The following is a 13,680-nucleotide window of genomic DNA, read 5'->3' on the forward strand; positions in this document are numbered from 1 at the left end:
ACTAATCCCTTACCTTCCCTCCCCCCACCCCTCGCTCCTCGGGTTAGCCTCAACGTTGCCACACCAGAGATCCTGTCTCTACGCTTTCCCTGCTCCTCGGGGTAGCCTCCACATCTTATACCAGAGATCTTGTCTCTGCGGCTCCCCATTCCTCGGGGCCTGCCCTGCTCGCCTCCAGCATTGGAGATCCTTCCTCTGGTATATGCCTCTCCAGACCTGCCCAAGACTGCGATAATCATTGAATTGACTCTCTCTGTCCCTGCTCCTCGGGGCACCCCGCAGTACAGCTACAGTGCTTGGCACCTGCGATCATGTGGTTGTGACGCAGGCAGTATCTTTTACACCTCCTCTCTCCTGGACCACAGCCGTGGTCTTGTTGCCTCTGTTTCCTGTCAACCTCCGCCTCCTGTCAGTGGGGACCTGTGGGTACCAAACCCCGCAGGTTGCATCAACTCCCAACCTCGGGCCAGGGTCAACAAATCTTACAAAACCTAACCCTATGGAAGCAAGACCCGCCCAGGATGGTTTGCAGACTCCGCAGAGTATTTTTTCAATCTATAATAAGGGGTGGATTGGGAGTATCCCAATATCATTTGGTATTATTGGGGTTTCCCAATTGAGGGTAATTGTAGATTGGCAATAAAAAGAGTGAGATAAAACAATGGGTATAACTTGCAGCAGTCTGTAACTGGCTGTATGTCATTGCCTGCCATGATTTGGCAACCCAAGACCAATAGGAAATATCCCCCTCTACTATACTCAATACATTAAACATATGGTCACAATGGAGAAGCAGATCGGATGGTCCTCATAATGCATATCACAATTGAAAAGATCTTGGGGTGATCAGGTTGAAGCATATTTGACAAAATGGGAGCATAGTAGATTTTTCCTCCTTAGAGGAAAGATTTAGTTTACCCAAGGAAGCGGCTTATGCATATGCACAACTTAGGCATTTAATGGGCACAACTAAGGTTAAAGAGAATTTACCAGTGGGAGCACTGAGAGGAGAGGATCACCTTGCTGGTGGCTGAAAGGAATCAGTGTTTTTGCTTGAGAAATTTTCTTTTTTAAAAGTATTGGGACGAAGTTAACTATTTGGGAATATTATTTAGTGTGTTTGTGTGTGTTTGTGCTTTTAATAGTAAGACAGGGAATAAACTGAAGTTAGACTTTGTATTTTTTAAATAGTCAGTCAGTAAGGCAGCTAATAAGCAGAAGTTAGAGTGTTTGTATATTAAAAAAAAAAAAAGTAGCCAGAAGCTAGAAATAAGCTAGGAACAGTGTATACCTAAGTAAAAAGGTTGAAAAGTTCAGCACTCACCTTGGAAAGGTGTTAAGGTACTGTGATTTGGGTTGATTAGGTACCAACATTTGTTAATCAAGAGAGCAGTGAGTCACTCTGGCTGACTAACTGAAGTTAGACTATTTGTATTTCCCAACCCACCCACCTCTAGCTCATCCTTTAATTTATAGGCAGGTGCCACTTTCACAAAAAAAAACAAACAAACCTTAGTGAGAGTTTGATCATTCCCCTGTAGGCCACTACCAGACATATAGTGAATACACTAATACATTTAAAGGACGTTAATTAGACACATTCCTACTCCCATAGCAACCTAAAACTTAACTAGGAACTGAACAAATTTGAGATGAAGGCAGCAGTCCAGCAGCAAGAGGGGGGCTTCCCAGTCTTATGCATCGAGTGTCACATGTATGATTTTTTATCCGCCGGTGAGAAATTGTACATGTGCATGCGATGCAAAGAGCTCCTGTCTCTCAGGGAAAGAGTCTGATCTCTGGAGGCTAGAGTAGCAGACCTGGAGGAGCTGAGGCAGACAAAGAGGTAATTAGATGAGACTTTCAGTGACATAGTAGCCAAATCCCAACTTCAGACTGGCAGCCCTGGTTCTGCCTTGGAGGAAGAAGGTCTCATGATCGGAGAGCATCAACCTGGTGCAGCAGGAAAGGATCCTGTAGCAAGGACCTGCTCTCCAGGTGGTGCATTGTCCTTTCACACCAAGGATGTGTCTCCAAGGCCTACTGCCCAGGAGGGAAGAGTTAGGTTGGCCATCATAATTGGTGATTTGATTTTTTGGAATGTAGACAGCTGGGTGGCTGATGGGCATTAGGATCACCTGGTAACATGCCTACCTGGTGCGAAGGTAGCGGACCTCACGCATCACCTAGATAGGATTTTAGACAGTGCTGAGGAGGAGCCGGCTGTCATGGTATATGTGGGCACCAACGACATAGGAAAATGTGGGAGGGAGGTTCTGCAAGCCAAATTTAGGCTCTTAGGTAGAAAGCTTAAATCCAACCTCCAGGGTAGCATTCTCTGAAATGCTCCCTGTTCCACGCGCAGGTCCCCAGAGGCAGGCAGAGCTCTGGAGTCTCAGTGCGTGGATGAGACGATGGTGCAAGGAAGAGGGATTCAGCTTTGTAAGGAACTGGGGAACCTTTTGGGGAAGGGGGAGTCTCTTCCAAAGGGCTCCACCTTAACCAGGGTGGAACCACACTGCTGGCGCTAATCTTTAAAAAGGAGATAGAAAAGGTTTTAAACTAGAACAAAGGGGAAAGCTGACAGTCGCTCAGCAGTGTATGGTTCGGAGGGCGGTAACTTCAAAGGATACTAACGATGCATTAGAATTAGGGCATCCTAACAGTGAGGTTCCAATAATAAGAAAAGTAGTCCAAGCGCCTGCAACTAAAAACTCACCTGAGCTAAAAAATTCTAAGTTATCCCCATCAATTAAAAAGCAGAATGAAAATACAAACAAAACACAAACTTTGAAATGTTCATATGCTAATGCCAGAAGTCTAAGAAGTAAGATGGGAGAATTAGAATGTATAGCAGTGAATGATGACATAGACTTAATTGGCATCTCAGAGACATGGTGGAAGGAGGATAACCAATGGGACAGTGCTATACATGGGTATAAATTAAATCGCAATGACAGAGAGGAGCACCCGGGAGGCGGTGTGGCGATTTATGTCCGGGATGGCATAGAGTCTAACAGTCCAGCAGTAGAGGTGGACCGGAAGGCTCATCTGCATACTGCTCCCAGCATCCCCCGGGAGAGGAGTCCAGAGGTCACCCAAGCGATCCAGGGATTGACTTCCAAAGCCCCTGCTTCCAGAGGCCCCCCACCTTTTGCAGTAGAGGAGGACCGGAAGGCTCTTTGCATACTTCTCTCAGCATCCCCCGGGAGAGGAGTTCAGAGGTCACCGCAAGTGTCCAGCTTCCAGAGGCCCCGCAACCTTTGCAGTAGAGGAGGACTGGAATCGTGTACCGTTATCTTAAACCCTTCAGTTAACTGAGTGAAGATTAATTTAACGGTGGTTAAAGAAGATTGGTAAGTAGAGCTTTCAGAAATCTTTGGACTTATAAAAGTTTGTTGAAAGGTGAAATTGAGGGATATATTATTTAGAGTTTGTGTGTGTCTGAGGTAATAAGCAAGCCAGAGTTAGTTAATTCTAGTGTCTGTCTTTCCCACCCACTCAACCCTTGATTTTTAGGCACGAGACACTTTCTCATTAAAAATCAGTCAGGGTCTTATCTAAATCATACTATTGTGCCAGCCCTTATTGAAAGTTTAATCATCCCCTCCTAGGACACTAGCTGATTAATTAGTAAATTCACCTGTAAATTTAAAGTACTCTCATTCCAACTCCCTTAGTATCCTAAACTTAACTAGGAACTCAATAAAACTAAGATGAAGGCAGCAGTCCAGCAGCAAGAGGGGGGCTTTCCAGTCTTTTGCATTACATAAGAACATAAGAACATGCCATACTGGATCAGACCAAGGGTCCATCAAGCCCAGTATCCTGTTTCCAACAGTGGCCAATCCAGGTCATAAGAACCTGGCAAGTACCCAAAAACTAAGTCAATTTCATGTTACCGTGCTAGTAATAGCAGTGGCTATTTTCTAAGTCAACTTAATTAATAGCAGGTAATAGACTTCTCCTCCAAGAATTGCATTGAGTGTCACATGTATGATTTTTACCTGCCGGTGAGGGATTGCATGTGTGCACTCGGTACAAAGAGCTCCTGGCTCTCAGGGAACAAGTCCGATCTCTGGAGGCTAGAGTAACAGACTTGGAGGAGCTGAGGCAGACAGAGAGTTACATTGATGAGAACTTCAGGGACATAGTAGCCAAGTCCCAAATCCAGTCTGGCAGCCCCAGTGCTGCCTTGGATCAGAAAGGTCTCCCAGTAGGAGAACATCACCCCTGGTGTAGCAGGAAGTGATTCTGTAGCAAGGACCTGCTCTCCAGGTGATGTTTTGTCCTCTCGCACTGAGGACAAGTCTCCCAGGGCTACTGCCCAGGAGGGAAGGGTTAGGCCGGCCATCATAGCTGGGGATTCAATTATTAGAAATGTAGATAGCAGGGTGGCTGGTGGACGTGAGGACTGCCTGGTAACTTGCCTGCCTTGTGCGAAGGTGGCAGACCTCATGTGTCACCTAGATAGGTTAATAGACAGTGCTGGGGAAGAGCCAGCTGTCATGGTACATATGGGCACCAACAACATAGGAAAATGTGGGAGAGAGGTTCTGGAAGCCAAATTTAGGATTTTAGGTATGAAGCTGAAATCCAGAACCTCCAGGGTGGCATTTTCTGACATGCTTCCTGTTCCACGTGCAGGTCCCCAGAGGCAGGCAAAGCTCCAGAGTTTCAATGTGTGGATGAGACAATGGTGCAGGGAAGAGGGATTCAATTTTGTAAGGAACTGGGGAAGGGAAGGGATTTTTGGGGAAGGGAGAGATTTTTCCGAAAGGATGGGCTCCACCTTAACCAGAGTGGAACCAAGCTGCTGGCACTAACCTTCAAAAAGGAGATAGAGTAGCTTTTAAACTAGAACAAGGGGGAAAGCCGGCATTCACTCAGCAGTGCATGGTTCAGAGAAATGTATCCTTGAAGGATACTAATGAAACAGGAGAGTTAGGGCATCCCAACAGAGAGGTTCCAATAAAAGCAAACGTAGCCCATGTACCTATATGTAAAAAATCACCGAAGCTAATGATTTCCGAATTATCCCTAACAACTGAAAAGCAGGTTGTTAATACAAACAAAAACACACTTTGAAATGTCTCTATGCCAATGCCAGAAGTCTAAGAAGTAAGATGGGAGAGTTAGAGTGTATAGCAGCAAATGATGAGATTGACATAATTGGCATCACAGAGATTTGGTGGAAGGAGGATAACCAATGGGACAGTGCTATATCAGGGTACAAATTATATCGCAATGATAGGGAGGATCAACTTGGTGGGGGTGTGGCACTTTATGGCCGGGAGGGTATAGAGTCCAACAGGATAAAGATTATACAAGAGACTAAATGCTCAGTATAATCTATATGGGTAGAAATCCCATGTGTGTTGGGTAAGAGTATAGTGATAGGAGTATACTACCGTCCACCTAGACAAAATGGTCAGACAGATGATGAAATGCTAAGAGAAATCAGGGAAGCTAACCAATTTGGCAGTGCAATAATAATGGGAGATTTCAATTACCCCAATATTGACTGGGTAAATGTAACATCACGACTTGCTAGAGACATAAAGTTCCTGGATGTAATAAATGACTGCTTCATGGATCAATTGGTTCAGGAATCAACAAGAGAGGGAGCTATTTTATATTTAATTCTTAGTGGAATGCAGGATTTGGTGAGAGAGGTAACGGTGGTGGGGCCACTTGGCAACAGTGATCATAACATGATCAAATTTAAACTAATAACTGGAAGGGAGACAATAAGTAAATCTGCAGCTCTAACACTAAACTTTCAAAAGGGAAACTTTGATAAAATGAGGAAAATAGTTAGAAAAAAACTGAAAGGTGCAGCTGCAAAGGTTAAAAGTGTTCAATAGGCATGGACATTGTTTAAAAATACAATCCTAGAGGTGCAGTCCATATGTATTCCACACATTAAGAAAGGTGGAAGGAAGACAAAACGATTACCATCATGGTTAAAAGGTGAGGTGAAAGAGGCTATTTTAGCCAAAAAAACATCCTTCAAAAATTAGAAGGATCCATCTGAAGAAAATAGGATAAACATAAGCATTGTCAAGTTAAATGTAAAACATTGATAAGACAGGCGAAGAGAGAATTTGAAATGAAGTTGGCCATAGAGGCAAAAACTCATAATAAAAACTTTTTAAAATATATCCGAAGCAAGAAACCTGTGAGGGAGTCGGTTGGACCATTAGGTGACCGAGAGGTTAAAGGGGCTCTTAGGGAAGATAAGGCCATTGCGGAAAGACTAAATGAATTCTTTGCTTCTGTGTTTACTAATGAGGATGTTGGGGAGATACCAGTTCCGGAGATGGTTTTCAGGGGTGATGAGTCAGACGAACTGAATGAAATCACTGTGAACCTGGAAGATGTAGTAGGCCAGATTGACAAACTAAAGAGTAGCAAATCACCTGGACTGGATGGTATGCATCCTAGGGTATTGAAGGAACTAAAAAATGAAATTTCTGATCTATTAGTTAAAATTTGTAACCTATCATTAAATTCATCCATTGTACCTGAAGACTGGAGCGTGGCCAATGTAACCCCAATATTTAAAAAAAGCTCCAGGGGCGATCCGGGTAACTATAGACCAGTGAGCATGACTTCAGTGCCAGGAAAAATAGTGGAAACTATTCTCAAGATCAAAATCGTAGAACATGTAGAAAGACATGGTTTAATGGAACACAGTCAACATGGATTTACCCAAGGGAAGTCTTGCCTAACAAATATGCTTCATTTTTTTTGAAGGGGTTAATAAACATGTGGATAAAGGTGAACCGGTAGATGTAGTGTATTTGGATTTTCAGAAGGCGTTTGACAAAGTCCCTCATGAGAGGCTTCTAAGAAAACTAAAAAGTCATGGGATAGGAGGTGATGTCCTTTCGTGGATTACAAATTGGTTAAAAGACAGGAACCAGAGAGTAGGATTAAATGGTCAATTTTCTCAGTGGAAAAGGGTAAACAGTGGAGTGCCTCAGGGATCTGTGCTTGAACCGGTGCTTTTCTATATATATATGTAAATGATCTGGAAAGGAATATGACGAATGAGGTAATCAAATTTGTGGATGATACAAAATTATTCAGAGTAGTTAAATCACAAGCGGATTGTGATACATTACAGGAGGACCTTGCAAGACTGGAAGATTGGGCATCCAAATGGCAGATGAAATTTAATGTGGATAAGTGCAAGGTGTTGCATATAGGGAAAAATAACCCTTGCTGTAGTTATATGATGTTAGGTTCCAAATTAGGAGCTACTACTCAAGAAAGAGATCTAGGCATCATAGTGGATAACACATTGAAATCGTCGATTCAGTAGACTGCGGCAGTCAAAAAAGCAAACAGAATGTTGGGAATTATTAGAAAGGGAATGGTGAATAAAACGGAAAATGTCATAATGCCTCTGTATCGCTGTTGCGTCCGTCGGTCTTAAATGGCTTCGCCCCGCCTACCGCTCTCTACTTGCGGCTCCTCATCGCTCACCTTGGACTGTTGGCCGCCGCAGTGTCTGTTTGCCGAACTCTCCAGTGTCCCTGGACCGGCTTTGGTGCTGCCTCCCGCCATGCTCCTTCAGGGTACCTCTAGGGTGTGCGCGCACACGCTGCCCTCAACTTTATTTCCATTTTGGAGCGAACCTCAGGGGCGTCCCCCTGTTCTGATGTCACGACTCCAGGGTATATCTGCCTACAACATTGCTAGCTCGTTGAGTTAGCAACAGGATTCATATGGATGGGATTCGCTCTCCGTTCCTAAGCTACTCTGCCACTCCAGCTCCAACTGGAACTCTTACTACCCTTTGGGGTCACTAACGGGGTACCCGCTCCTCGGGGGCCTCTCTGCTTTCTTTCAGGTGCTATCAGGAAACTGGTACTTGGTCCTTGAGGGTCCATGTTCCCTGTGTCGCTGCCTGCAACTTCTACCTTCTACTTGGAAGAACTAACTACAGTCACCATCTGTGAGTACAGAAACATCTCTCTCTACAGTACCGCTTCGCCGGAATCAGGTACTCGATGCTCGAGGGCCTGCCCTCTGCTCTGGTGCCAGACCTCTCGTCTAGTGGAATCTCTGCTACTGCTAGTGAGTACAATGCTACTGAGTCTCTCTGCTCTAAGGGATCAGGTACTCACTCCTCGAGGGCCTGCTCTCCCTGTCTCAGAGATCTCCTGTTCTATTTGGGACTCTGAATGCTAATTCTACTGTATGCTCATAATTCTCAGTCTCTTTTTCTACTACAGCACTGCTTACAGAGGATCTGTTTCCAGCGTTCTGTGAGAGACGCGCCCAGCCGGGCTCTACAACTAATACTCACTACTAGGGATGTGAATCGTTTTAGGACGATTAAAATTATCGTCCGATAATTTTAATATCGTCCTTAAACCGTTATGGAACACAATACAATAGAGATTCTAACGATTTATCGTTATAAATCGTTAGAATCGTGAGCCGGCACACTAAAACCCCCTAAAACCCACCCCCGACCCTTTAAATTAAATCCCCCACCCTCCCGAACCCCCCCCAAATGAGTTAAATAACCTGCGGGTCCAGCAGCGGTCCGGAACGGCAGCGGTCCGGAACGGGCTCCTGCTCCTCAATCTTGTTGTCTTCAGCCGGCGCCATTTTCCAAAATGGCGGCGAAAAATGGCGGTGGCCATAGACGAACACGATTGGACGGCAGGAGGTCCTTCCGGACCCCCGCTGGACTTTTGGCAAGTCTCGTGGGGTCAGGAGGCCCCCCACAAGCTGGCCAAAAGTTCCTGGAGGTCCAGCGGGGGTCAGGGAGCGATTTCCCGCCGCGAATCGTTTTCGTACGGAAATGGCGCCGGCAGGAGATCGGACTGCAGGAGGTCGTTCAGCGAGGCGCCGGAACCCTCGCTGAACGACCTCCTGCAGTCGATCTCCTGCCGGCGCCATTTTCCGTACGAAAACGATTCGCGGCGGGAAATCGCTCCCTGACCCCCGCTGGACCTCCAGGAACTTTTGACCAGCTTGTGGGGGGCCTCCTGACCCCCACGAGACTTGCCAAAAGTCCAGCGGGGGTCCGGAAGGACCTCCTGCCGTCCAATCGTGTTCGTCTATGGCCGCCGCCATTTTTCGCCGCCATTTTGGAAAATGGCGCCGGCTGAAGACAACAAGATTGAGGAGCAGGAGCCCGTTCCGGACCGCTGCCGTTCCGGACCGCCGCTGGACCCGCAGGTTATTTAAGTCATTTGGGGGGGTTCGGGAGGGTGGGGGATTTAATTTAAAGGGTCGGGGGTGGGTTTTAGGGGGTTTTAATGTGCCGGTTTTGCGATTTTTCGATTTTTTCGATTTTTCACCGATTTTTCACGATATTTTACCCCCCCAAACGGCAACAATACGATTCCCTCCCCCTCCCAGCCGAAATCGATCGTTAAGACGATCGAGGACACGATTCACATCCCTACTCACTACTGCCACCTCTAGTGGTTCCATATACTGTTAATAAAAGAATCAAATCTGTGTTTGTCTGTCCAGAGTTTAGCCTGACACTGTGGTCCCTCACGGGCCTGCCCCCCGTGGGCGTGTTCAGCTGCCACAGTGTCCAAGGATCCACCCAAACACCAATAACCATAACAGATTGCTAATTCCATGGATCCGGCTCAGCTCAACGCTTTGCAGGCCATCCCAGGCCTGGCCTTGCGCGTTGCTGAACAACAAGACACATTGGAGAAATTAACTACTACGTTTCATCAGCTGCACCCACAGAAGAATCAAGGTTCCATATCCAGTAATGAAGGTCAGTTACCTGAAATAACTATAAAGACTATTGTGCCTCTTGCTGCTCCGGTACGTTTTTCTGGTGAGATTCACAGAACAAGAGGCTTCTTAAACCAGTGGTTGTATGCATTTTGCATTGCAACCTACTCATTTCCCCACAGCCTACGCCAAGACTACTTATATTCTGTCCTACCTGGATGGAAGGGCTCTGACTTAGGCTTCCGCGCTGTGGGAACACAAGGACTCTATACTTCAAGATATTGATGGATTTATGGACTTGTTTAAATTCGTTTTTGATTATCCTGCCCGGTATACTTTTGCTGGTTCTACATTGGTGGACCTGAAGCAAGGCAACCGACCTCTGGCTGATTTCGTTATAGAGTTCAAGACTCTTGCGACTGAATTACATTGGGATCCTAGATGCCTGAAAACTCTCTTCTTGAAAGCTTTGGATTCCCGCTTGAAGGACGAGCTGGCTGCTTGTGAAACACCTGACTCGCTGGATGAGCTACTGGCCTTGGCTACTAGAATTGATCACTTGCTTCATGATAAGGTGCTAGAGCTCAAGCCTTGTAAAGGGCCTGTTCATAAGGAAGTTCACGCTAAAGCCTGCACTCAGGATGGTTCCATTGTCTCCTGTTACCAGTAAGGAAGACGGATGCAACTTGGTTGCAGTCACCTGACATCCAAAGAGAGAAGACTTCGGAAGTGGAATGGATGTAGTCCAAACATGCCTGATATGTCCGGGGAAACGAACGGGCCTAAGACCTGTGGGAGGACTCTTCTTAAAGCCTCACTACGCCCTCTCCTCCGCTCTCTCTCCCTGTCTCTCTGATCTGCGGACCGTTGGAGTTTCAGACTTTGCCCTGGTGGACTCAGGCAGGAGGTAATTTTATTCTTCCAACGTTTACTGGAACACTTGAGGATTCCCCTCACCACTATGAACACTACTCTTATCATCTATAAATGGGGAGCCTTTACCGGGTGCTGTTACCTGTTGTACTGAACTGGTATCTCTCCGCACCAGCGCTCTCCATACCGAACAGATTTCCTTCTTTGTGTTGGAGAAGGCCATGCACCCTATCATTCTGGGGTTACCCTGGTTGCAGCTGCATATGCCGCAATTCCAATTGGGCCACATTGGAACTCTCCTGTTGGGGCCCAGAATGTCATGGCAAATGCCTAAAGGAGGTTACTCCTATTCTCTATATGCCTACTACTCCAGTGATGCCAGGACTGCTGCCTCAGTATGTATCATTTCATGATGTGTTCTCCAAAGAATCTTGCTGACATCCTTCTGCCACATAGAACTTACGACTGCACCATAAGACTGAAACCTAATGCTGAACCTCCTAAAGGACGTGTCTACCCCCTGTCGGTGGTGGGGAATAAAGCCATGTCGGAGTATATTGAGGAGAATTTTCAAAAGGGTTCATTAGACCATCTAAGTCTCCTGCGGGCGCAGGCTTCTTCATGGGGAAGAAGGACAGTACACTGCATCCTGTATCGATTATCGAGGTCTGAACGAGATCACGATTAAAGACAGATACCCCTTACCTCTGATCTCAGAGCTGTTTGATCGACTGCAAGGGGCCTAGATATTCTCAAAACCTGACCTGAAGGGAGCCTATAACTTGGTTTGCATTCACGATGGTGACGAGTGGAAAACAGCTTTCAACACTCGAGATGGCCATTTCGAATATTTGATTATGCCTTTCAGCCTGTGCAACTCCCCCACCGTGTTTCAGAACATGATGAACGACATCTTGCGGGACCTTCTGTACAAATGTGTCATTTCTACCCTAGATTGATATCTTGATCTTTTCACAAAATATGCCTACTCATCTAGCAGATGTCAAACAAGTATTACTGAGACTTCGAGAACACCATCTCTATGCCAGATTGTCGAAATGTGAGTTTCACAAGGAATCTGTGCCTTTTCTTGGCTACATCATATTGAAACAAGGCTTCCAGATGAATCCCCAAAAATTAGAGAGTATCAAGAATTGGTCTCAACCTACCAGTCTGAAAGCCCTGAGATGATTTTGGGGGTTTACAAATTACTACAGAAGCTTTATAAAGAATTATTCTTCTTTAACAGTGCTCTTAACTTGCGATGACATGGAAAGGGGCCAACGCTTCAAAGTGGTCTGCGGATGCCATTTCCGCTTTCAAGAAATTAAAGACTGCCTTTTCCACCGACTCATGTCTGGCGTCACCTGGAACCCCAACAGACCCTTCATCGTGGAGGTTGACGCTTCAGATGTTGGAGTAGGGGCCATGTTGAGCCAAACTGGAGATTCTAAAGCCTTATATCCCTGCTCCTTTTTCTCGCGGCGCTTTTCTCCTGCAGAGAAGAACTATGGGATCGGAGATAAAGAGCTCCTGGCTATTAAGATGGCATTCGAGGAATGGCGGCCTTGGCTCAAAGGTGCCCAACATCAATTACCTTATTCTCGTTCCATAAGAATCTAGAGTATCTCCGTTATGCGCAAAGTCTTAAACCCACAGACAAGCGAAGATGGTCCTTGTTTTTTAATCGCTTTGACTTTGTGCTCAAATACTGTCCCGGAGGCAAGAATACTAGAGCAGATGACTTGTCTTGCTCTTTCCTCTCTGAGGATATTCCTGAAGAACCACAGCGTATCATCGACCCGAAGAAAGTCATCTTGGCAGCTTCTCATTCCGTGCCTGCCGGTAAAATGATTGTACCGAAGAATCTCAGAAGGAAACTATTACACTGGGCTCATGATTCCAAGCTGGCTGGCCATCCTGATCAACACCATACCCTGCTGAAATTACAGAAGTATTATTGGTGGCCTACTATCAAGGAGGACACGTACTCCTATGTAGCGTCATGCTCCAACTGTGCCAAACATAAGCCTACTTCTGGTCAGCCTTGGAGATTGCTGCAACCGCTGCCAGTTCAGGAGGAGCCACGGACTCACGTTCGCTACAGACTTTGTAGTTGATCTGCCACCTTCTGGAGGAATGAATACTATCAGGGTGACAGTTGACGGTTTCAGTAAGATGGCCCATTTCGTGGTGCTGCCTGGCTTACCCCCAGCCTTGGAGCTTGCTAAGCTCTTCATTGTCCATATCTTTCGCCTACATGGCCTACCGAAGCACATCATCTCGGATAGAGGATCACAATTCACGGCAAAATTCTGGAAGGCTTTGTGCAAGCTATTTGATTTCTCTCTGGATTATACTTCTGCCTATCATCCCCACTCAAATGACCAAACTGAGAGGATGAATAGGACTCTAAAACAGTTCATTCGTGCCTATATGAGTTGCCATCAGAATAACTGGGCCGAACTGTTGCCATGGGCAGAATTCGTCATTAACTCACATCCAGCGTCATCCACTGGATCAACACCATTCGAAGTGGTTTATGGACGACTACCTTCACCACCACTTCCACTGACTCTCTCAGTGTTATCCCCAGCAGCTCAATCCACTGCTGATGATATCCATCAATTATGGATTCAGACAAAAGACATGCTAACCAAAGCGGGTGAATGAGCAAAGAAATCATACGACGCTCATCATTCTAAAGCGCCTGTATTTCTACCTGGTGACAAAGTCTGGCTGACAACTAAGCACTTGAGATTAAAGTTACCTTCTACTTGATTTGCTCCACGCTACGTTGGACCATTTCCAATTCTCCGACATCTTGGCAACATTTACAGTCTGAAGCTACCACCTGGATTGACAATCCACAATGCATTCCACGTTTCACTTTTGAAACCTCTCATTTTCAGTAAGTTTTCACCCAAGTCTCCAGAACCAACTTCTATTACCCACAGAAGAAGACCTTGAATATAAGGTTGAGCTATTCTGGATGTAAGAAGACGTGGCAAAACTTGGGAATACCTTCTATCTTGGGAAGGTTACAGCCCCAAAGAAAATTCTTGGGAGCCGATGGCATAA

The sequence above is a fragment of the Rhinatrema bivittatum genome, chromosome 6 (assembly GCF_901001135.1).
Source record: "Rhinatrema bivittatum chromosome 6, aRhiBiv1.1, whole genome shotgun sequence".
NCBI classification, from domain to species: Eukaryota; Metazoa; Chordata; class Amphibia; order Gymnophiona; family Rhinatrematidae; genus Rhinatrema; species Rhinatrema bivittatum.